Here is a 27,287-nt window from a genome sequence, read left to right on the forward strand (position 1 = left end):
GCCACTATCGGTTCCAGCAGTGCTGATTTGCTGTGACAATACTGCATAAATAGAAAAGTAGTGCCATGAGCCAATATTCCACATTGTTTGTATGTGGGGCTGTCTCCACCAGCTCCATCTACTGTTAATAATGAAGAAATAATTTTAGGGAGTATGCAAAAAATAGTGGTGACGGTAGCACGTAGAAAGAAACTTATTTTCATAGCAGAAAGCCAAAAATCTCTAATTACAGCATCATCAAATAAAGCAATTGATCCCTCATTTTCATGATGAGATAAACAGCACTAATTTTCTTTCTTAGCGGTATTGTCAGCACTAATGATGTACTAATTTTTGGCATACTTTTCAAAATGAGTTTCGTTATTAAAAGTGGACGTGGCTGATAAAAGGGGTGAGGAATGCTGGCTTTCTGCTAAGAACACTAATTTTTTTTCTATGCGATATCGTCACAATTAAGTATACGTAGTCCTTGTGTGTGTGGCGCTGTCTTTCACAAAGGTTTGAATACCATCGGCCAACACGTTCCTTATAATTGGCGCCTGCAGCACAGTTGCCGTAACTTATGAAATGGCCCTCATATATATATATATATATATATGTATATATATATATCTTTTTTTTAGTAAAAAAGGTATTATTTCTAACAGATATCAGATTATTAACATTATAAATACAGTTATGGATCAACAAATTGCAGCACTTGGCATACAAGATTCAAATAAATCGATAAATCCTGCTGCACGTTCAACAAATAATGAAATGAATTTGAAAATCAACATACCAAAGTTCTGCCTAACTAGATAGGTTGTCGAGACAAACATTCCAACAAATTATACAAATTCATTGGCATAAGTCAACAGCTAAAGTGTTTTCTATTGGTCCATCGACATGATTAATGATAAGTAACACATTCTACAAGCGTAATTATTCGTCAATACCTACTCTAGCAAAATACTTAAAAAGTAATCCAATGGAAACAATTTTGGCACTGTTGAGCCGTTGAAGACAATCTCGTTCGCTGCTGCGATCTGGTATCTATAGCTGTCTTCTTCGCTGGTGAGTTTGACCTCTCAGAAAACATGTTAGACTGTCGATGCTTCAATGTTGGTAGCCATCTACAATGCTTGTAGAGTCTTTGTCTCACTTGAGAGATTCTCACATTCCTCACATATGGTGGACCGTTGATGCGAATCAAACTCACACACAGTTAGACATATTCTCACCCAGAAGAAAACATCATGTAATTTTTCTTTTTTTAAAATTCAAAAGTAAAACAGTGATACCAAAATAAAGTGAAAACAATTCCGGCCACCTGAGCATGGTCAAGGTTTATGCGTGACGTAATTTGTCGAGAAGGCCAAATTAGTTGACAGAGAAAAGATCTGGAGAGAGAGAGAGAGACGGGGGTAATGAAGGAATTCTGTACTTATCTTTTCTGTTTGCATTACTTGGCATACCGCCCAAGTACCTACACTTACTTCCATGTATGTGTGTGTGTGTGTGTGTGTGTGTGTGTGTGTGTGTGTGTCTTCTAAACTGTTTCTGCGCCGAGTTTTCCCTACTTTTAAGCTTCATTTCTGCCTATGACTCGTAACTATGATTTTCATTGAACAAATAATATATTTCATATATTTTATTTTAAATGTACTAAAGGAAAATTAAAATGTAAACTAATTGTATTGGTGAAAAGATTGGTTTATTATTCAATCGGTTTGGTAATTCATATTATTTAAAATGGTTTTTCATTACAAAAAGTTCACTTCCTCTTTCATGAACTTGTATGTTTTACGAACAGTGATGCCAACCTGAAGCGCTATAAAATTCCAAATAGAGAGGGAAAAAAATTCCATTTTTCAACTGAATGGGATTCTCACACACTATTAATGATAATAATATCAATAAAATATAATGACATGAAACTTATGTATTATGATGTGTGTTACTTTTTTTTCAATTTCAGGATGTATTATCAATCGATCAATAAATTTCGATCGATTATCAATCGATTATCGATAAATTTCGATCTTCTATATATTTATAAAATAATTTGCGAATAACTACTTTCCTTAATCGAGAACAAGTAAATTTTGTTATGTTGTCAAAATGCAATGACTCCATCCAACGACGCGGACTCTTTAAAATTTATGTGGGTGCATATCAATGGCGGATCGTGTTAGCCTATATGTTTTTAAGGAAGTCTCGATGTTGGATTTATTTATTTTTAGTTAAAATCTTATGTGAACACTGTCAAAAAGGGCTGTGCTGTGATAAAGTAAAATATGCCGGTACTATAAAGGTAAGTTAGGGCTGCCCTAGCTCAGCAAGGTGACCAGACGTCCCGTTTTAGCCGGGACAGTCCCCTTTTTGCAACCATTGTCCCGTTCGAGAATCAGAAAAAACGCCTAAATGTCCCGTTTTTAAGTAAAAATGACTTAGGTGTCCCGTAATTATTATTTAAAATATAAATCTTCAATGCAAATTCTACTCTCTTCCGTACCAACACTCGTTGCCAAGGTTCAGCCGTGTCTAGAACTTGTGAATTTTCAAATGGGAATTGAGTGTTCGTGGTTCAAGTGGGAGTTGAGTGGGAATTCTGAGTGTTCAACTAGTTAAAAGAATTGTTGGGTAGAACTTGCAATCGGGAACCATTATTTGTTGTGTGGTACACGTAAAGTTAGAAACGGTGTGTTATCACTCTTACTTGTGTATTTTGTAAATGGAGAACACTGCTGAGTCCCAAACTGCAATCTGGAAGTCAAGATATCCCCTCCCCCCGTAGCAGATTCGTATGCGTCCCGATTTCGAAAGTGAAAATTCTGGTCACCTTGTAGCTCAGTCGGTAACACGGCTCAGTTAAACGCAAGAGAAATGGGTTCAAACCCGGATCCAATCTAAAAATCTTGCGGGTGCACCGCACCCACAGGATTATTTGTGTGGGTGCCGGAGCCCCGGAGCATCCACGTATTCGGCGCGCATGACTCCCTCACACTTTTGTGCCGTCACCTTATACTGAGCCGAATGATACTACAATAGCTTTGTTCTCCACACATTTCTTGTAGAACGTCTGGAAATTCATTGTTTATCGGTTGATATTTTGGTTTCTTTTTCATTCGTTCATTGATTTTTTAAATTATTTCATTCGTTCATTGTTTTGTTTCACCCTTTATTCAAGTACCAGAGCATACATTTCGTTTCTTGATACTTGATTTTTAAGAACCACACATGATTAAGACACTCCTCACTAGTATGGACTTCGCCGATAAAAAAAAAAGACTTCATACTAAAAGTTGGCAACACTGACATGCTTATTGATGATTCATTATGACTACTTCTCGTTCGTAGAGACTCATTATTGGTGTAGATTAAACATATAGGGAAAAATCCCATATATGTTGTCCATTTTCGATGAAAATTCCCTTTATCCCATTCCGAATAATTAATATCAAAAATCCAACGAAATGGAATTTTTCCCACGGGTTGGCATCACTGCTTACGAATCAGTCCTAGACGCCACCTAAAAATCAGGAATGATGTTACTGGAAGGAAGAGAATGGATAAAATCACAGACAAAATCACACTAAATAAAAGTAACTGACCTATCCTTCATCTTCCTCTTCCTGATTTTCCTTCTGCCTTTCCCTGTATCAACACTGTGATCCAATCGAAGTGCCGAATAAGATGGCCAAGCATGCTGTTTCTTCTTTTTCATATTATCGTCATGACCTGTAGTCCTTCATTACCTTCCTTTAGTACGTCTTCATTCCTTTTCCTTCCGGTCCATGCTATTCACAGCATTCTGCGCCAACACCACATTTCAAATGCTTCCAGCTTGGGTAAGTTATTAGAGTATGGAAAATCCTCAAAATATGGAATGAAATCTATGTTCATATGTGCTATGACGTACACGGCGAGATTTTAGGATAATTTTGACAAATATAATAACTATAAATAATTTGTACCGTATGTACAGTTGAATCCAACATCTCTTTTTATAGATTCTATAATGAATTTTCAATGCCTTTTTTTTATTTAATACGCGATAAGAAAAACGAAAAGGTTAAAAAAAAAACATGGACCGTATTCAGAAAAGTTTTTACGTGCGATTAGCCTTGTATTAATAATTTGAGTAACACGTGATTATACATTTTCGTATTGAGGAACATTACGGTTATGTTATCCACGACTGATGTCTACGTATATCGATAGAGGGAAGCCACGACCTTTCCACAGGGCTGTCCAAACACATTAATAGAGAATAAGGTAAAAGCCAAATTTAAACTGCATTTTATCATACCTTTTTTCGTAATGTATTTAGGCAACCCTGTAGAGAAGTCGTGGCTTGCATCTTCCAATAAAACTCGTGGATAATATCCACTAGAGGATCCCGAAGATTCATTTCGGGAGGGAGTAGAACGATAAACCACGACGATAAACGTAGGCTGCGGGTGCAAAAAACAAATTTTACTTCTGAAGAATAAAGCGTGGCGCCAGGTCACCACGGCGATTAGAAATATGAGTTTCGCGCCTTGATTTAATTGCAAAGTATGCAGACCAATACATTAAACTGAATTTGTGTTATTTTGGTGCCTAATATTGAAAACTGGCGCCTAGACCAGAAGAAACTTTTTGAAGTGCTGTGTATATGCCATATTCACATATATGTATATTCTGTATTCACATATACATATTCATAGACAACAACTGACTATCCACTGCTGGATGAAGATCTTTCAACTTTCTTTTCTCAACCATCTATCTCGGACAATTGTTTTCCACGTTGTTTTAAGATTTCATCACGAAGATATTTCGTATTTTCTTTTGGTTTATCTTATCCACATCAAGAGCTCTTCATCTGCAGCAAAACAGTTCTTTAGTCCCAGTTGAATGTATGTAACGCTGTTCTCCTGTCGTCTTACAAGCTTTTTGATTTTCAGAAGTAAGGTTTACACCAAACTGTTCGATTGTTACTTCCTGTTCAGTATATTTTAGTCTTCAACCATGTACCTTCTGTTTGATATGATGTAATCCGTTTTGTTTGTCCTTTTACTTGGCTCCCGCCGTATGCATTTATTGTAGGTCTTTTCCTAGAGGAAATCCATAACGTAAATTATCTCAGCTTTGGCAAATTCTACTAACAGGATTCTCTGCTTGTCTATTCCGCCATTTCCAAAATTGCTTTTTCACTTTTCATTTGCCCTTTTTTGTTCTGTTCTTATATTGAAGTCTCCCATGATATTATTTACGTACCTATTTACTGTTATTAAATTTTCTATTTTTTTAAGTTTTTAAAATTTCTTGCTCTTTTTCTCCTGAATGGGTGTTATGGGAGCACGCAAAGAGTGTCTGATATCTGACAGGCAGAGGATGCTAAGAATCCATCGCCAAATATCTTGCACGTATCTTCCTGTTGTGCTTTTTTTTATTTTCTTATTCTCTCATTGTTTTAAATTGAAAAGCTTCCACTTTCCCCTGCATGATTTATTGATTCCACTAGAGAATTGAGGATGGACATGAAATATGTCTTGGGATGTTTAATCGGTTTCAGGAGTAAAGTATTCTCGTCTGGTCTCGATTTTTCGAAAAATCTTTTCTTGTGTGGACTGATTTTGTAAATTTATTTGCAAAATTTTTGCCCTTTTATTTTCATAATTTCATCTAAAAGTTATCACAAGAGATCCACGAAGAGTGTGAGATAACAACATTTAAACCATATTTATTATTGAAATATATTGTGTAATGAGTTCTGTATATTTAAACGATAATAAATGATCTTCATTAGGTATGTTCACTGTTTCAATTTATATACAGTGGGACATCGATAACTCGAGACTGAAGACAATATATAAAAATTCGAGTTATTCAGTTTTTCGAGTACTAAAGGTTGAACTTACCAAGGTGGTCACAACATAAATTTGAACTTCTATAACTCAAAGTTTTAATCATTCAATCTCTATAACTCGAAGTTTTATTCATTCAACCTCTATAACTAGAACTTTTATTCTTTCAACCTCCATAACTCGAAGTTTTATTCATTCAACCTCTATAAATCGAAGTTTTATTTATTCAACCTCTTTAAATCGAAGTTTTATTCATTCAACCTCTATAAATCGAAGTTTTATTTACTCAACCTCTTTAAATCGAAGTTCTATTCATTCAACCTCTATAACTCGAAGTTTTATTCATTAAACCTCTTTAAATCGAAGTTTTATTTATTCAACCTCTATAACTCGAAGTTTTATTCATTCAACCTCTATAACTCGAAATTTTCTTCATTCAACCTCTATAACTCGAACTTTTATTCTTTCAACCTCCATAACTCGAAGTCTTATTCATTCAACCTCTATAACTCGAAGTTATATTTCTTCCACCTCTATAACTCAAATATTTATTCATTCAACCTCTACAACTCAAATATTTATTCATTCAGCCTCTATAAATCAAATATTTATTCATTCAACTTCTATAACTCGAAGTTTTAGTCATTCAACCTCTATAACTCAAATATTTATTCATTCAATCTCTATAATTCAAATATTTATTCATTCAACCTCTATAACTCGAAGCTCTATTCATTCAACTTCTATAACTCAAATATTTATTCATTCAACCTCTATACCTCAAATATTTATTCATTCAACTTCTTAACTCGAAGTCTTATTCATTGAACCTTTATAACTCGAAGTTGTGAAAGTTCCTTAAATTGAATAAGACGATTAATAATAAAAATAAAATACTAGTAAAAAACAATTACAGCACACGTTAGCAACAATGACAATTATGTAAAATATATAACTATAGCCAAGGGCGCCGATTTCTCTGTAAATTGGGGGAGCATTCAGATGCAGAAGGTATATATATGAGGATTTTAAAACAAATTGCATTCAAATTATGCCAATTATTGTATATTCATATTTAGAATAGGTGGGCCCACATGAGCTTTGGGAAGCCTGGGCCCCCCCGCTCGCCCAGGATCGGCGCCCTTGGCTATAGCTTCGAGTTATCTTGGTCACATCAAGATAAATTCGAATTATAGAGGTAAACTTCGACTTGTAGAGAGGTTCGCAGATACGAAACTTCGAGTTACCGAGGTTTTTTAAATATGACTATGATACCCTTAAAATTCAAATATCGAGGTTGTATTTTCAAACATTCGACTTACAGAGGTTATTTTAATATTCAGGGTTTTAGAGAGTTCAAATGAATGTGAAAGATTTGAGTTATCGAGGTCCAAATGTATTTTATACTATGAAACTAAATCAGTAGTTTAGGTTTAAGACTTGGGTGAACTAATCAGGGGCGTCATTTCAGATTTTGCTTGGGGGGGAGGGCAAGACCCCCGCGTTTTTCACTGATGTACTACTATTCTATTGATAAAATCTATATACATCTCAAACTCAGGGGGTCAAATGCCCCTCCCTGCTCCCTCTAAATGACGCCCCTGGAACTAATGTTATTCATGAGATTTTCGAGTCGAGAAGTATCTTTTAAATTTTGAGACAATAATAGTTCACCCAAGTTTTAGATCTCAAACATTGTTATGTGATTCATTGTATAAAATCACAGCTTTTATATTCTAAACAACATAAAAAATTTTGTTATATCTAGAATTGAAAAAAAATAAAGAAAAAAAGAAAGAAAGAAAGAAAAGAAACTTTTTAGCAACACTGATGCAGAAACAGACTAAAATCTTGGCAAGAAAGTTGTTCCCACATACAATTAGTTGGGAGTAATAGGTATTTATGAGATGCTTTTGTTGGCGATGTGAATAGCTATTGTAAACGATAAAGGGGAAAATTATGCTGCTGGGAATAGCCTGCCTGTCACAGTATGTCACAAAGAGTATGCGGATGTGTTTGTCCTAATAAAGTGTTTACTTTGGCAAAGAGCGGTTGATTGCTTTCTGTGAGCACCACTAATACAGTGATTAGCGACACACAGATCCCTAAATTAGTTGGTTTAATTACGGAATCTCATTAATCCTTGAGGTATACGGGTAATTTCGCTTGTTTTAATTTTATAACAGCTGGTTTTACTATTTGCTAACTGTGAAACTTTTACAGAATAAATAAATAAATAAATAAATAAATAAATAAAGGTTGAAGCAAGAATTTCTTCCGTGATACTGGAGTGATATTTGTTTTCTCTTCGCAACGAATTTTACAATATAAACACCTGTTCTACGTTCACGTTTCACACTCCACGGTTGTTCACATGGTATTTATCCTTTTTTCTTGGCGCCGTGGTGACAAAACATAACTTTAACGTCAAATCTTGGTTGATTCTGGTTGGATTGGAATTTTGCTCGCCTTCGAGGTGCACGGTGGCTCAGTGGTAGGTGACTCTGGTACGTAGAGTCCTTGGTTCGATTCTCGGCCATGTAAGTTTGTGCTGGACAACATTGTATCCGTGGGTTTTCTCGGGGTATTCCCGTTTCGTACCACCAATTCTTTTATCATTATTCATTTGTCTTGATGATCTCTCTCCCTTACTCTAAAGGGCAAAATTATGGGATGATAAACTGAAAAGATTTTAACCTCGCTTTCTAGTTATGTGGGACATGGACCAGGCGAGCATCTAGAATTTTTTTTTTGGGATAGAAGCTTTCAGGGGGGGTCCAATATTATAAGCCACTACGTCTATGTACTGAATGGGTATTATTCTGCATCCGAAAAGACGATAAATAATTGTAAAATACTTCCACCTATATTTTCAGGAAAAAAATATAGAACTACAGGGTGGTCCGGAAGTGGGCGTATCCCCCCTTTAGTTTCAACAGTATAGTGTGGTAGAATGTTTGTACACAGTTACCTTGAAGTCTTAAGAGTCATAAACATCGATATAATCACCATCCATGTCGTAACACAGCTGAATTTTGCGCCAAGTTCTTGCAGATGCTTTGTGGAGATACGCCGGAGTCACGAGGTTGAAGGTGTGTTCCATAGCTGCATAATTCCTGCGTTGTGTGATATCGAGTGTTTCTTACTTGTTGCTCTATGAAACCCCAGAGAGCAGATCGGGACTCTCGTCGGAGATCGGATCGGTCGGGTGTCGCCAGATTGGGACTTCTTGGAGGCCAGGTAAAGGGAGCTGCTGAAGATGCACAACCTCTTCCAATCCAGCGGCCAGGAAACGTCTGATTCAGGCAATTGCGCACGTGAATCGCGAAGTGCGCTGGTGCTCCATCCTGCTGTATCACAACATGTTACCAGACAATGCCAAGCAATGTTACCAAATAAATATGGGTAAAACCTAAAACCGTCAGAAAACACCAATTAGGAGTACGTCCATTTCCGGACCACACTGTAGATTGTTTTTATAAGAGAAAGATTAGGGCTACAGATGAAGCGTAAGATCAAATTTTCCTGTTACATCAATAATTTCTCTGTTAAACAATGATAGTTTTATTGAGAAAGTGTACAAATGTATGTTGAGTTAGGATTTTTTTGAGGGGGTTGGGCCCGGTGGCCCCCTGGGTGCACCCCTGACATAAACCCGCAATTTAAGGTAGAATCCGAATCACCATAACACATTCTAATTTCAAGGCTCTTCTACCGGGAGGGGAATCCGCTGCCTGGCCTGTGCACGAAAAGCTCACGCTCTAGCCGCTTGAACACCCTTGAACAGGCATATTACTATTAACTAGCGGCTGAATGATTACCATTATCATCTTCTGTGCAGGAGGTCTGTGTTCAATTCCTGGGAAGAACTCATGTGGTTGGGATATTACATAAAACTAATAGATCCGCGTGTCATATAGTTTTGGTTCAAACAACCAGGTGCAACAGTAAGAAAGTTGGCATCATGCATTGGCATTGGATGTGTTTGAACATGCTGTATATCTCCATTACGAGTCCGAAGATTCAGGTAGCTCTGGTATTAATCGTTAAGCGTTAAAAAAAGGTAGTATTATTCTGTGTTTCTCCATATTTTGAAGGGAAAAAATAGAATCATCAGAAACCTCGTGTAAAATACAAATAAAATAAATGATTGTGTTCTTTTGTAGACACTTAAAGCAAGCAAAGCTCTCAAACTGATGAGGTACAACTATAACAAACTTCGTTTTTTAGCAAAATAACTTGCAACATCTTTCCTTTCCGCTACTGGCAGCGGGTGTAATGTAGGCAGTTGATTTAAGAGTGAGAAAAAAAGCGAGAGAAAGACTGACGTTAGTTTACATGTCCTTGCCAAGAATTTTGAGTGTGTGTCTTCTCCTGTGGTTGAGATGTAGCAAGCAGAGTTGCCAGAATGAATCAAAATAAAATCATTTCCTTAAGAAACTCCCTCAGTCTTCAAGAGTTCTTCGTAGTACAGGATTGCGACTAGGATTTTCTTAAATTAGGGCACATATGCTCAACTGTGAACTTAATGCTAAAATTATTATTATTATTATTATTATTATTATTATTATTATTATTATTATTATTATTATTATTATTATTTTATTTTATTTTATTTTATTTTAAGTGCTGTGAACAGCTCATAGGCAAAAATACTACACTACGTTGAAACCATTATATAATCATTTTAAACAGACCAGTTGGGTCCCCGATGGCTCTGTGGCAGAGCGTTCACCTGTGGTGCATGGGGTCCTTGGTTCGATCCCAGCTCGCGCCAAGTGAGCTTTGTGGTGGGCAAACACCGTGTGCGTTGGTTTTCTCGGGGTTCTCCCGTTTCCTCTCACTTTCTTCATTCCATCATTTCATTCATTTTCATCACCGTCTCCTTTAGCCTAGCTTGCATAATCACGGGACGTAAAACTTAATTTTATTTTAAACAAATCAGAAATAGTATAGAATGAATATTGGAGCAGGTTAAGTCCCTTGTCAGAAGGTTAATATATGCAAATTATGATTCCAACTGATTTACAAAACAATATTAAAATAAAAAAAAATAGTCCATATTATAATATACCAGTAACAGAACTATGGAAACAAAAATTTCATCCAACTACCATTTAAAAGAATGAGTCAACCTTGTTCAAAATTGCACATCCGGCATGCACAAAATCTTGTTGATTTATTGTCGTATTTCACCATAAAAGACTGGTTCTTTGAATAAAAGATTATAATGTAAAGATACACTGGAGATACACAATAACAATAAAATCAAGATTGGCCGTTGTCATAAGTTTCTCACTCTTCAATCACCCCTCTGTATATAGTTGAACTTAAGGAATGAATAAATATTAAATATATGTACACCTCTTAAAACAACCACATTAAAGTTCAATCCAACTTTTACATGTGAAGCATTAAAATAGTTTAATTTTTTGTAAGAGTTGCTGTTTCTCCCAACATTATGTTCATTTTTTATTGGAAAACATTATCATTCTTCTCAATATTTCGCCTTTAGAATTTAGTGCTACCAATGTCGACCGATTCCTAGCACTATAAATCGGCAATCTGAATAATAATAATAATAATAATAATAATAATAATAATAATAATAATAATAATAATAATAATAATAATAATAATAATAATAATAATAATAATAATAATAATAATAATATGTTACTGTTTAAGCATAACATGGCTAATGAATACATACATATATATATATATATATATATATATATATATATATATATATATATATATATATATATATATATATATATATATATATATACAGGGTGTTTCAAAACAACATCAACAACGTTTGGGAGGTGATTTCTGACACTAAGATAAGACGCAAAGTGTAGACCAACCTGAGTGCACAAATGCTTCCTTTCGGAGTTAATAGGCTGCCGAAAACATGAAAAAATGAACTTTAAAGGTTCATAGCTCCAAAACTATGGGACCTACCGTAGTCGAGTCAAGACTTCACTTAACAAATAGTGTATGTCCTAGCCAAGTATTCAAGTTTCAGAATCCTGCGGTACTTCCGCAACATTTTTATAGAGGGCGAGCACTTCAAATTATATGCCCGTAGTCAAACTCCTTCTATAGAAATTGTTGTGTGAGTACGTTAGGATTCTGAAACATGTATTTGTGGATGGCGCACATATTAGTTTATATATATATATATATATATAAATAAACTAATATTTTTTTGTAAACCTAAAAATTGCTGCTGTACGATAGCCACTTATTCAGATAACATTGATATTGATATTGAAATATATCCTGATCACGCTTTCCAGTATTGCACTAGAAAGAGGACAGCACACAATTTTGTTACTGAAATTTAGCTCGAAAACATGTATCCAAAAAATTGTTTATACCCAATATATGATAATACCCTTACCATATTTCCCCCACTTGGTAACTGACTTAAAAAAAAAAAAAAAACAATTTTTCGTGGTTCAAAAATGCCCATCGACTTGTAATCGGTGTCGTCAACATGGCCGCCAAAGTAGACGATTCTTTTTTATCGACACAGCAGGGAATGTTCCGAAAAATATCGGCGTAAATGGCCATTGTGTAGATTTGATGCTGCCAAGTCAGGATTTTTTTCTAGTTGTAGTGGATTTGTTTAGATTCGAGAGAAATCGTCGGTCATACATTTAAAAACTGTTCGATCTCGATTGTGGTTTGGCGGCATAGAAAACGATGCTTTGTATGAATACAATGACAAAAGAATTTGAGTCTTCCGATGATGATGACTAAGTAAACAATTAAGTGGCAGAAAATGTATTCTTTATGCTTTATATGTTTCATTACTAAATTTCTTTTTAGTTTCCGTTCTTGGATTTTTTTTTCTGGAAACCGTCTTACAATTGAATAAAGTTATATAATTTTTATTTTTTTGTAAAGTATAGGGTGGCCCAAAAGTGGGTATACAGACCAGCATTGATCAAGAATGACATTTTAACTTATTAAGGTAATGAATTTATTTGCTTTGGTGTGTTCCGAGCTTAAGGTATAAGTGAAAATAAATTAAGAATAGATAAGGAAGAAACTAAGTCAATACCTGTATGAATAACAATGAGTAAACGATATAAAATGTCATGACCTATCAGTACGGAACTGTATACCTACTTTTGGGCCACTCTGTATTTTGTGATATCAAAGATGAAAGCAAATGAAATCTTTTCAGTTTTACGTCCCAATACTATGCTCTGTAGGCTAAAGGAAATGGTGATGATGAGAATGAATGAAACAGTGAATGAAGAACGTAGGAGAAAGCGAGACAATCCCGAGAAAATCCACACACACGGAGTTTGTCCACCACAAAACACACCTGGTGCGAGTTTGGATCGAATCAGAAACCTCATGTACTAGAGATGAACGTCTACCACTGAGCCACCGCGGCCTCTTTTGTGATATTTAAAGAAAGACAAATTTCATTAATAGGCTATGCACTGTGTAGAAGTGGCAATCTATCCTTGCGGTAAAACTAGTGGCAATTTGCTCTACTGCAATAGCGTAATATTGGATGTTTTATTCCAAGTGACATTCTGCAGGCATTATGAACATCGATTTATGGTTATTGTTTGCTAAACAAATATTTGATGATTTTATTTTAACTTTGTGGATGTAATTAACGATTTGCTAATTAACAATGATGGTTGGGCAAATTTATCAATGTGAGTTTGTAAATAGGAAAACGTTTCAGTGGCGTTTCTGAAATTCTGCACATGTTGACACTGCAGCTTAACATGTTTACAATGCAATGTTTTTTCAAGTAAATATCTTGTTTTTATATTTTATAAACGCTTACATAAACATTGTTTTTGCGATAATAATGTATATACTCTATGGCCTATGGAACCCGGAGATTCAATGTCGCGTTCACACAACGTTCTCTATTGACCTCTCTCCTTATCGGGCTGGATCCAGTTTCTACTTCGTATTCCTATTTCTGCGAGATCTATCTTAATATTATCCTCCCATCTGCGCCTAGGTCTTCCTAATGGTCGTTTTCCGATTGGTCTTTCAGTTAAAACTTTGCAAGCGTTCCTACTTTCTTTCATTCTGGCTACATATCTTGTCCACCTGAGCCTTCTAGACTTCATGACTGTTTGGTAGAAGGTATAAACTATGTAGTTTCTTGTTATGAAGTGTCCACCATTCCGTATTCTCGTTCTTCTAGGGTCCGAATATTCGTCTCAGGACAATGTATGTATTATAAGTGGTAAATTAAATATCTTTCGTGAAACTATCAAAATTAAACTGAAATAATTTCAGAGATTATTTTTTTTAACCGATTTAGAACGCCATCTTATCTAGTGTTAATTTAAGAATTTGCATGCGGTACTTCCTACAATATCTCCAACTAGATATGGCCTTTGATTTGTATTTAAAATAAATAAATAAATAAATAAAAGATGTAAATAAAATACGTCAGAATTAACGTTACACTTTAAAGAGTAAATGCTTGAAATGAAATCTTTGAGTTTATCGTCTCACGATTAAACCCTTTAGGCTAAGGGAGACGATGATTAAAGCAAATGAATGATGATGGAAGAATTTGTGGAATGAGAAAGTGGGAGGAAACGGGAGTACCCCGAGAAAACCCACGGACATGATGTTGTCCACTAGAAACTTACTTGTCCGAGGAGCCACCGTAAAAAGGAAAGCTCTACTACCACAATATCCAATCGAAAGAAGCTTTCAGTCACAAATTGTACTGTAGTTTTATTAGACTTCCAAACTATAGTATGATTAGACCAGCGTTTCCCAACCTTTTTCAACTTGCGGCACACTACGTGTGTAACTTGAATTCTCGCGGCACACTCATACATATTATTATTTGTGAATATAAAATACCGTGGTATTTTCTTCTATGATTAATGATCTTTCTCACAGAGAAGAAAGCTCGATCACTGGTTTTCTCCCGTGGTAAATCATTATTCTTACCTTTCTTTCTAATTTAAAAATAGAAAACAATTCAATGATATATTCGACTCAGGTTTGCAACACTACGCTTTCTTTTTCGAAATATGTATCCAACCTTTCACTAAGAAGATAGATCACTAAATAACGAACGAACAAACAAATCTCTTTTACTTTTAAAACACAAATGTAGGTAATTTGTATGCATGTTTGCTTTGTCCAAAGTAGGTATTGAATGATATTTTAAAATTTCAGGTTACGTAATAATCTGCAACAATAAAGGAGCAACAATGGTTATAACAATGATAACAAATACTTTTTTCAACATTAAAATTGTACACAAGAGTAACACGGTATGAAACTTAAAATTGTAGATTCATAGTAGAGGTTCATAGTAATGTGAAATACAAATATACATTTTCCCTTATGTCTTGCAATTTGATTGCCATAGAATTAATAATTTTCTTTTGATTTTCCCGCGGCACACCAGCGGCCCATTCACGGCACACCAGTGTGCCGCGGCACACCGGTTGGGAAACGCTGGATTAGACTCTAAGTGTCGGAAATCTTATTTATATACAATTGATTTGTCCGTCCCTCCGTTTGTCAACAGGGATCAGAGCAAAAACGGTATCGAGGATCTATTTTCTGTAATCTATTTAGTGTCGAAATAATAGATTCCATATCCTCCATTAACACTATGTTCAATTCGGGAGTGGTTAAAATTAACAATTTCCGGTTTCAGCGCTTATCGCCATAGAACAAAAACGGTAACAGATAGTGAAAAACTTTTTTTTTTTTCAAACGATTCAACGCCTGAAGACAACGTACCATGATTATCCGCAAAACTCTACCAAAGCCACAAAGTGGTTGAAATTTACTATTGCCTACTTTCGGTTTCAATCTTGATTTCCATAGAACAAAAATGTTAAAGAGATATCGAAATGTGTTCTTTTGCAATCGATTCATTTTCCCAAAAATAGGTTCCGTCTTCGTTTATCTTTTATTGAAACCGAATGTGGTTCAAATTAACCATTTTTGTTTCAACTCTTATCGCTATAGAATAACAATTGTAATAGATAGTGAAAAAGCTTTCTTCTAAAACGATTCAGCGTCTCAAGCAACATACCATAACTATCACCAATCTCTACCAAAACCTCAAGTGGTTCAAATTTACTACTACTCGCGGTTTCAATACTGATTTCAGTAGAGCAAAAACGGTTAGAGATATCGAGGTGCGGGTGTTGGACTCTATTCAGATTCCCAAGAAAAGGTTCTCATTTCTCGGTTAACCTTCTATTCAAACCGGAAGTGGTTGGAAGGAACTACCTATTTTCGATTTTAACATTTATCACCATAGAACAAAAATGGTAGTAGGCCTAGATAGTGACAGGCTATTTTCTGCTTCCGATTCAGGGCCTCAAGCGGTCATATAATCAAACCCGCGAAACTCTACCGAAACCGCAAATGGTCGAAATTTACTGCTAGTTTCAATTTCAATTCTGATATCAGTAGAGCAAAAACGGTAAGAGATAGGGAGATTTTCTATGGAATTGATTCAGCGTCCCCAAAATAGCTTCCATCTCTATTCAAACTGAGAGTGATTTAAATTAACCATTTCCGGTTTCATCATTTATCGCCATACAACATAAACGGTAATAAATAACGACCTATGATTTTCTGCAACCGATATAGTGTCTCAAAAGAATACATATATTATCACAACCCGCAACACTCTTATCAAAACCGGAAATTTTTGAAATTTGCTAGTACTTCCAGTCGAATCTGATTTTTAGAGAGCAAAAAACTGAGAGAGATATCGAGAAACTTTTTTTTTTTTTTTTTTTGGCAATAGATTGCAAACTTTTGTGCAACCGATAGAACCTACTCTTGGGACGGTGAATCGATTGCAAGAAAAGAAAAAAAAAGTTTGTCGATATTTCTTACAGTTTTTTGCTCTATGAAAATCAGATTTGAAACCAAAAGTATTAGCAAATTTCAAAAATTTCCGGGTTTTGGTAGAGAAAATTCCAAAAACCCATATAATACAAATCGGAAGTGGTTAAAATTAACGATTTCCGATTTCAATCTTTATCGCCATAGAATAAAAACAGTAAGACATAGCGAGGAATTGCTTTTTCATATTGATTCAGCGTCGTAGGAACAGCTTCTACCTTTGATTTTATTCTTCTATTGGAGCTACTAGTTATAGACGTACTACTTCAAGTTAAGCATTGAATTCGTGTAACTTGAAAGTCAGACGTAGTTTTACACTATGAAACGGAACTCACTCGTTTCTTTTCCGTCCTTTCTTCTAGTCTACTGGCTAGAGCGCGTACATACAGCGTCCCCGATTGAATGGATGAGGTTAGATTTACATCGAAGTTGCAACACCCGAGCGTGACGTAATGTCACGTGGTATTATCATGGTGCAAAGATGGAATAAAACGGGCCCTGCGGAGCTTCTAACCCCCTTCGCTCGCTGACGCTCACTTAATTATGTTTCCTCACGTAAGTAAATAAAACTTTTTTTTTTTTTAAAAAAAATCAATAAAGTTGTGTGTGCAAAGTGGACTATTACCACGTGATATTACGTCACGAACGGATGATGCAACGTCAATGTAAATTTAACTACACCCCGATCTCGAACGCACTACAATGGTTCGTCGTCTTATATAGCCTAACCATAATCTTTGCATACACTTTTCTCAGAATTTCTGAATAAACTACGAAGATAAACCGATTTTGTGTAACACATGTACAAATTCGTTCTATCTAGAATGAAAATTCATATGTTCACATCAAATATACAGTGAAATGTTTGAAAATTATCTTCATGGAGTGAAAAAAAGAAACAGGCTGATTATGTTCTAAAAGCTGAATTGCGAGGTGAACGATAAGATGAAATTCCGCAACAAGTTTCTGAGTTCAATAAATTTCGAGCGATACTGACAACACGAAAACCCCTGCTGAAGTTAGATATCCTGAAACTCGTTCTATCCCAATGCAAGCATACTTACATTCATGAAATGAAATGAAATATTTAAGTTTTTCGTCCCACGATTATGTGGGCTAGGCTAAAGAAGACGGTAATTATGAGAAATGAATGAAGTGGTGGAATGAAGAAAGTGGGAGGATGCGGGAGAACCCCGAGAAAACCCACGCATACGGTATTTGTCCACCATAAGGCTCACTTGGTGCGAGCTGGGATCGAACCCAGGACCCCATGCACCAGAGGTGAGCGCTCAACCACTGAGCCACCGCGGTCCCCACTTATTGTTTCTACCTTATTATACGCGTACATGTGGGAGATAAGATTGTAATATATTTTGATCACTTACACAATCCTATTGCGAAATTAACTAACAGATTTCTTCCATAGATTTTACAAATTTATCTCTCCATAAAATGGGATAGCATCCTGAAAGTTAAATCGCTAGTAAAGCTAATCTCCTTTGAATAAAAATATCCTTTGGTTCATTCATACATTCTTTTTAGCTTACGAACATAGAAAGGGAGAAAAATCTACCTCGTAGTGTCTGGAAGATAATTTAAACCTGGCAACGCTGACTTCAGCGAATAGCCTAAATATGTTTGATGCAAGCACTGAAGGTAAAAATGCAGATAAGAACTGGTGAATGTTTAGAATAATCTCACAAATGTGCTGTTATGTTCCAATCCAATAACGCTCTTGATTCATTTTTTCGTGTTTTCAAGTGGAGGAAAAAAATATATGTTCGCATTCCGTGTTAAAACTCTCAAATAGGTGATGAGAAATTGCCAAAAAATTCGCCTTGTGGTGATGTCTTGGCAAATGCTGAAGGTGCAATGCAATATGCAGGTCGGTCTTCATTTTGCTTCCACATTCCAATTCGATTAGTCGTTGTTCTCATTTCATTGTAACAATGGCGCCAAAAGAAACGATAACTTCTGTACTTGACATTAAAATATTGCATTGAAGGGATTAAATAAGGATATCAAGTTGTGTCTGCGTGAATTTAGTGAAATTCTTTGCCTGGCTTTTTGCTTCAACGATATCACAAAAGAATTGTTTGGATGTTCTGAACATTCTAGTTTTATTTTGTGGAAACGAAATAATTGTTTCGATTCCTTCTTCTCAGATCTTTTCTTTATTCTGTCAAAGTGATATATGAGTGGAGTTGTTCAATGTATGTTAATAGTGAATGAAATGGTGAAAGGAAGGATATTTTTTGCTCTTTGCTCGTGTTAATATGAGTTAAATACTTTGTACTGACAGAAGAGTGACGAAGATTAGCAAAACAATGGATACTTTTGTTTACAGTGTGAAAATAATCTTATATCTGTACAAAATAAAACCATACAACTGGAATGAGACTTTTTTGGTTGTAGAATTACAATCAACAAATGGTTACAAGCAAGAAATAAGCCTATATTAGAGATGGATTGCAGCAGAAAAATACCGATTTTAAACATAAAACAATGTTTTTTGTCTGGCTGCTGTCAATTTGAAGAAGAAATCTGTAATTAAGAGTTGAGAAAAAGGCTAATAAAATGCTTCATGTGAAGTATTGTAGGTTATGAGGCAAAAAGAACATTACGCAAGAACGATGAAAAACGAGTGGAAGCTTTCGAAATGTGGGTATGAAGAAGAATGGAGAGAATTAGTTGGATCGAGCGGAAAAGGAAAGAGAGAATGTTAGAAATAGTTGGGGAGAAAATAACAATTTTAGATATTATTAAAAAGAGGAAGAGAAACTGATTGGGACATTAGGTGTGTCATGACGGACGTGGCAGAAAGAGAGGGAGGGGACAAAGGAGTATACGATTGACGGATGTATCAAGACAGGAAAATCGTACGTGAAAACGAAGAGGTTAGCGGAAGATTGTAGAGCATGTGGTTCTTTCTCAGTTGCGGCAGTAATGGCAGAATACTTATGATGGTGACAAAAAACAAAGTCTTTTAGCTTTACGTCTCACGGTTATCTCCAATAGACTAAAAGGATACGGATAATTAATGAAGGAGAAGTATTGTGAGAGCAATTGATGGAATAGTGATGTGGGAGAAAAAGGGAAAACCCACGATATTGTCCATCATAAAACCCACAAAGCCTGAGATCGAACCCCTTACACCAGAAGTATATGTGGTGTACCACTGATCCACCGTGCCTCTTATATAATGTTCCAGTATAGATGGGCGTCTCTTTGCCTATGAAACCTCCCTGTCATGTTCACAATGCTTGCTTTCAATTTTATTCAGTCTTTCTGGACTCCAATACATTCCTCCTCAACTTTGTGTTCGATCTTGCTTAAAATCTGGTGTTCTTGTATAAACAACAGTGGTTCTTGTGTTTTTAAGCCTTCTCTTTTTGTACTCTATAAGTTAAAATCGTGCTTAATTAAAAACTCGTAATTTCTTACTTCTACAAATAAAAAACAGCAAAGTAAAACACGTTCATGTTCAATATAATCATTATCCATTTTAGAATAATTACATTGAAACGCTTCAGTTAAAAAAAAGCTGCAATGAAATCGTCAGAATATATCACTGTAGAAATGTATACAGATGCCTAGTTGGATTGGAGTGTAGCGTAGCTTTCAGCACCAAGGCTATAGGAGGCATGAACCTATAGGTTAACATGGAATCCGAACCACATTAGCTCCTGCTGAGAATCAAACCAGGGCCTTCCGCAAATAGACACGTTAGTGCTCAAATCAAAATATAATTACAGACCTTGCTTTTTTTTTAAAAAAAAAATAATTAAATTGAAATAACGAGGTTGCAGTTAAATCCCAATAAATTTAAATCTGCAAATTGTCTGGGCTGCCCTCTAGTGTGTAATAATCTAAAATATTATTACAATTATACATGTATTTTTCTATATTCCTGTTAAATTTTAATTTAAAATTAATTTATTTCCCTTTTTAAATTCTTTCTCCGCCACTGCTTCTTTAATGACCACGTTATTATACTCTCATCTCTTTAGGTTCGACATTAAAATTCCTATTTAAGTAAAATAAATGACTATAAACAAATAATATAAATCACGGGAAGGAAGGAAAATACTTAATAAAATCGGGACCATCTCATCCAATGAGATGCGCTAGAACGGTTTCCTGTAGTTCGCTCCCATCTCTAACTTGATTGTTATAGGTCCGATTGGCATTTTTTTTGCCTTGAAACCATTGGATGATAGTGTACAAAGACCGCTAAATCTGTGATGTTAGCGTCTTTTTCTTGAAGAACCTGTGTGAGCATAGGAGGGCCAACCGATGTAAGGAAAAATAAACAAACATATACATACAATTAGTGCTCCGTTTCAATAGGATTGGACAGACACGAATAACAGAGGTATGAAATAGTGAAATAAGCAGAAATCGAAACTAACAGAACAAACTAACAGCAGAAAGTAATACACAAAAGTGAACACAACAATAGTCATGTGGGCAGCCATGTTGCAGTAATTGGAATCGTAAATCCAGAATTTTCAATAGAAGAAAAATAAATAGTGAAACGTTATTATAGGTATCTTCATCCAATAAAATAACAGTATATCATTTCTTTTATGAAGCATATTGTTGTTCTTTTATCATGGCAGCCCCATGCAATTTCTGTGCCGTTATGAATAATAACATAATGTCAAGTTAAGTAAGGGTGGCCCACCAGGGTACAAAAATGTAGTTCTTTCGGCGAGGCATCTGCCAGAGATCCTTGACTGATCTCTGCAGATGTCTTAAACTTGTAATATGTGATTTTATAACCATTGTTATCAATATTCCCCTCCACTCGGTGTAGAAATTGACCATTGGATACTTTAATAGGCAAGAGTTCCACCGTAGTTAAGTATCACACCGGAAAATATATAATTGTTGATTTTAGTTAATGTATTGTGTGATTTAGTTGTAGTAAAGGTCAAGGTCAGGTTCATGATATGTAGTATTGATTAGAGCATTTAATCATTATTTATTTGTTTTGTTTAACCTCGTTTCTTTTAAATAATTTCAAGACTAAAATAATTATGCCGCGAGTGTTTTTCGATAATTTTCGTAAATTTAATTTAGTCCATGACATCCATATAGTGAAAATATACGTGTGAAAGTGCAAATTTTATTGTCAGGTGCAAGGGATGCATTATCGTTGTCTACTGTGTCGGCTAGGGTGCCATCTGTTACCCTTCGCCCCATGTTAGTGTTTTGTTTTAATAGAACAATTTTCATCAAACTTCTGCGGTGATTTCGATAAGTAGCTGCTGATATGCAGCTATACGCTTAAAAAAAAAAAAAAAAAAAAAAAAGTGGTCTTGGGTTATATTTAAATATGAAGTTTTAATCTTGATATGCTGTTGGTAATTTCATGTAGAAATTTAAATTCGTTATTAATTTAAGAAAGGGTAAGAAAGAGTATTATCCAGTTATTGCAAGCAAATCCAGTTATTTCAAGACGGCAGAAAAGAGAGTATGTTTTCGTATTGTAAATCTTAGCCATGTCACTTACCTGGCTAACATTTACTCACATTAAGAAAAAATATAAGAGTATACTTTCGTGGCGGTCTATAAGTGTAAAAGTAAATAAAGTCAAAATGTATTTGACCGTGTTGTGGCCGTAACGTAATGTAATACTAATATAAATAAATAAATATAAATATAAATGTTTTATCGACAAGTGAGAGACTCTCGGGCCCAACACCATTGATAATTTATAAGAATATTGATAAAGACCCCATGGTATTTTGAGTATAAGCCACGGTTAATGGAAGTACATGTGTAATGATGAGTGCGTGTGATATTTCGGCGTCTTGCGCTAACTGTATTTGTTGCTGACAAAATTGAATAATTCGGTACGCGTTGGGAAAGGAAGGTTATTTGGTTGAATTAGGTAAGAAGTTGCAGTGAAGGAAATTTAGACTTTAGGTAGAAACCAACAGCATGATAGTGAACTTTCTTAATGGAACAACTGACAATTGTTCAGATATAGTGTCAAAGTAGGTCTCATCAGTATATACACTTCATGTATATCGGATTTTTTTTTTTACCCTACCACTTTCTTTAGGCACAAGTGCATGATATCATCTCACTAATGCGGATGGTCAACTAAAACTGTTTTATGAAAGTTATGGTCTACACTTAAGTTTTATTCTCTGACGAACGGCAAAGAAATATTTTATCCCGAAGTCCAAACATTATTCCAAGCGGATGACTTGCGTGGTGTGTTTCTGGCGTGCAGTAGACAACGTGTTGTATGTATGTGTGTGTGTTGATTTGGGAGGATGCAAATTTGTTGCTTTTCTGCGATTTCGTTTTCGTACTTTCGGAATCTGTTAAATGCAAGGAGAAAATCGATAGAGATGATGTTCAAACTTTATTATTGACTTCCCACTACTTTAAGATAACACGCCGCTCCCTTTTTCCTCTTACGTTCTAGAAACGCGGCGCATGTCTGTAGCGAGCATGTCTTTGTGAGCTCATTTTGGGATTTTTTGGCAGTTTTCTTTCCCAAAATGTCGGAATTTTGAATTATTATTATTATTATTTCTTATTATTTTCTTAGATTGGAGTCAGTGCTTTACTATTTTCCTGTCTTCTACGGACATTTAAAACTACCACGATTTTTTGTTTATATAGAATATTTCAAAATTAAACAGGCAAACCCAACCTTCCGATGTAGTCGGCCGTAACCGACATGGACGTTTCTGGCAGATTACAGCGACTAGAGCGCGGGGAACCTAAGGGTAACGCCTAGGGTGCTTTCTCTTGGTTTTCCATGCTAGGACACAGCAATTCCAGCGGTCATGTCGGGACATTTCAATCCGCCCGATGTTTGGGGGCGGTATTCGTTCGGAGTTTATGAAATATTTTGGATATTTATCGAATGTTTAAATGTTTTTTTTTTTAAGCGTGGGAAACTAACAATGTCCAGTTCTTACTTCTTCTTCATAGCCTGAAACTTATGCATGTGTTGATGATTAACGAGAACTACGAGTTGGGAAATTTTCTAAATTAATGCTAGCGATATTCTGGAGTAGGGGAAAATATATTTGGCATTTAAAATAGTTGCTGTCTTGGAAAAGGAAAAAAAAAAAAAAAAAAAAAGACTCGCAGTTTCGTTTACTCTCAACTAAGTAACTTTGCCTGAATTTATTTTGACTCCTGACTTTTTCTTCTTCTAAACTATCTTTTTATTTTAATATCCCCCCTATTTTCCCCAAATATGTTAATATATCTATATAAAAGTTTGAGCGTCAATTCGTAGTGGTTGTTAACTTTTTTTTTTCTTCTTTTTTTTTTCCTGTTTATATATTGGTTTGTATTGTACACAATATACATATATTTATACTCAATGATTACGTTTCGGGCCTATCTGCTACCTTCTTCGGTCGTGTGTCTGGACTATGGCGAGCTGGGTTATTCAGTGGCAGATTAACATTTCAATACACTTTTTTTTTTTTTTTGTTTTCCTTTCCGGTTTCTTGCGATATAACTTAACTGACATCGTATTTCCTCGTCGAGCTGAGTGCAAATACCCATTCTGTGTAGGAAGAATCACAATATAAAACCTGATTTTGTTCTCTCCCCTCCTATTTGTTACGGTTGTCGATACATTTGAATGTATTTAGAGAAAATTATTGATCTTACAAATACTATGTTTTTTTTTATTTTTTACTCATTACCTAATTTTGAAGTAGCCTTGTTTTAACGATTTGTTCACCCAAAGTCATTTTGTAACATATATAATGAAGTAAAGCTTCCTAGCGCCACAGAGCATTCTATATAAATATGTTGTACGCAGTGGGAAGGGAGTTGAAAATAAAATTAAATTGTGATGTATTTATTATATGATTATAGGGAATGGTAACGTTACGATGAAAAATATATAATTAATTATTACGAAATGTTTGATATAAGTAAAGAAATGTAAAGTTAGCCCTGTATTTACCGATTCTACATGATTTTTGTCGAGTCCCGACCTACCAGTACATTGTTCGAATTGCCATCTGGGGTGCTAGCCATATTTTGTTTGACTTTTTTTTTAAAATATATATTTGCTGATTTTAATACAATTCATAGTACGATATTTGTGTATACGTATCATTCAATACTGTTAAAATTTTGTAAATTGGGTGAAGAGAAATAGTTATGCATCGACTTCTCAGTGAAATAGTGATTTCGAAAATCAGTGATGGCAAGTAATATAGTAACAGTATAAACCAAGCACTCAGGAATACCAAATTATAATTTTTTTTTCCTTTCAATTTAGTGAAATAAAAGTTAAGAAGCTGTCCCAAATATATATATCTAAGAATTTTGTGGTCGTTATGTTAAGTGGAAGCAGAAACATATTAGTTCATGAAGTTATAATTGATACTACAATCCACCATTTAAAATCCCTTATAATGACTAAATATGCTATTCCCGGATGAGACTTATGATTTCTGTGTGGAAAACTAATTTTCTTTAGGTATGATACGTCTAAATAAGTAAACCGATATGGTTCCTCCAAGCAGATCAGTTGGAGCGCTGATCAGAAGCAGGGACAATATATATATACTTATGAAAGTGTGCTGGGTACTCTTAGTGAAATTTTGAGCTACGATCTAATCGACATAGGACCCGATATAGATTTTTTTTTAATCAAATGATTTAAGATTTAAGTGGATGTGAGCGAAGAGACTCAACGTTCTAATTACTTCTAACCTCTTCAAGAATTTTGTTTTATTTTATTATCTTTCGTTACTTTGCTAACTTGAAACCCTTTCAAGTATCTTAACGGAAGTGGTTCACTATTGGACGATTTATTATCAACCATATTTTTTTGTATAGTATCAATCGTAATGCCACACTAATAGTGGAGCTAAGAAGCAGATTTTGTTTTCTAGACGTGCTTATTAAATTTCACATACGCAAAAGCTACGAAACTTTCTAAAATGTGTAATATATCTATGTATATTAATTTCATTTATGTTTTAATAATTTGGTTACCGATGTGTTGGATACTTTAATAATCTCAAATGTAACACCGTTTTCTTAAAACTCATTAGTTAAATCTGTTTTACGAATGATAAGATTATAAAATCTTGCTTTCGAATTTTATTATATTCTGTTATACATTTTTTTTTCTTTTCTCCCAATCTTTTTCTGTATGTTAAAATGAATATTTCGTTTATTAAAATGTTTTGTGGAATTGAATTATTTGATTCAACATGTATTAGTAGTGAGTAGTACCTGACTTTTGACTGTAGTGTTTAGTATAATTTAGGAATATGTAATAAGATAGTTTTGGTGTGATACTAGTAATCTATGATAAGTCAACAGAATCACTTTAAACTTGGAAATCCATAAATATCAACATTTAATAGAGTTACCATCAAAAGCCTAATTAATAAAACATGAGGTGGTGCATCATCATGATAGAAGAAAATAATGAATACGGTAATTTAAGTTAACGGTACCATTTTATTAGGATTTCACTCTGAAATATGATTAGTACATTCATATCAATTCGCAGCTTACCAAGGAGGGTCTCGGTTCATATTCAATTATATGGCGTAATTGAATATGAATCGGCCTAGTTCCGATTTACTGTTAACTTCGACTTTCTGATACTACAAGCAAACAACAGCATGGAATTACCTTAGAAAAGGTAATTTCGTGTCATTCTTTTTTTTTTTAAATTGAAAACCACTCGTCCTCATCCTCCGTTTTGGACACGGTCACATAACTAAAAGAAAATAAAATATAATTTCGGAAGTCCATTGCCTTTTAAAACTTTAATACCTTCATAAATCATTTAAATCCGTTAGGCTTATTACAATTGCCTTGGCGACCAATAAAACAATTTATAACCAGAATGTAGGAGGAGTGACGTAGTTGGGGGTTTCAAATTTTTTGGCGCCCAAGTGACAGGATAAGTGTCACCATAGTAACCGCGTTACTAAAAACACTACGGCAGTTTTCGGATAAGTCAGTGACTAGACAATGTATTTCAACTTTAGATTCCGTGTCTTAAGACTCGTAGTTATAGGGATGAAAATATCATTGAGCACATATTATCTGCTTACATCAGATTAGTCCATGATTTGAAAGCAAACCTTCAAGTTGATAGAACCGCTAGCAACACCTCATCGTTTTGTTTCAAGGGTGGTTAATAAGCAACAATAATTTAAAAGTGGAGGAAGTAAAAGTAAATAACGCCGAAGAACTACATTTAACCCGAAGGGCCTATTCGAAGAATTAAGTTTATATTTGGTGTGTATATTTTGTGTTTATTTGTAAGTTATTTTCTATGTGTGTAAATGTTTAACGGCAATATGGCAAATTCGAATAATATAGTGGGGGGTGGAGACTCCTCGAATACTTTGTGTTGCCAGTGCAACCAAACATATGAAGAACCCCAAAGGAAAGTAGAATGTACCAAATGTCCCAATTGGTACCACTTCCAATGTTTACAGTACTCCGATACGGAGGAAAGGGAGGAACAATTGGCAAAAGATTCCAACTGGACATGTCCCAAATGTAGGGAAAAGCTCCCTG

The 27,287-nt window shown here is 34.9% G+C and overlaps 1 protein-coding gene across 6 annotated transcripts in view; it reads left to right on the plus strand.

Moving 5' to 3' along the window:
* Positions 1 to 27,287, plus strand: part of LOC145670229 (putative peptidase C1-like protein F26E4.3) — a 402,759-nt gene that overhangs the window by 341,620 nt on the left and 33,852 nt on the right. The gene's annotated exons all lie outside the window — the stretch shown is intronic.

The sequence above is a fragment of the Thermobia domestica genome, chromosome 2, assembly GCF_964235325.1.
Source record: "Thermobia domestica chromosome 2, izTheDome1.hap1.1, whole genome shotgun sequence".
NCBI lineage: Eukaryota > Metazoa > Arthropoda > Insecta > Zygentoma > Lepismatidae > Thermobia > Thermobia domestica.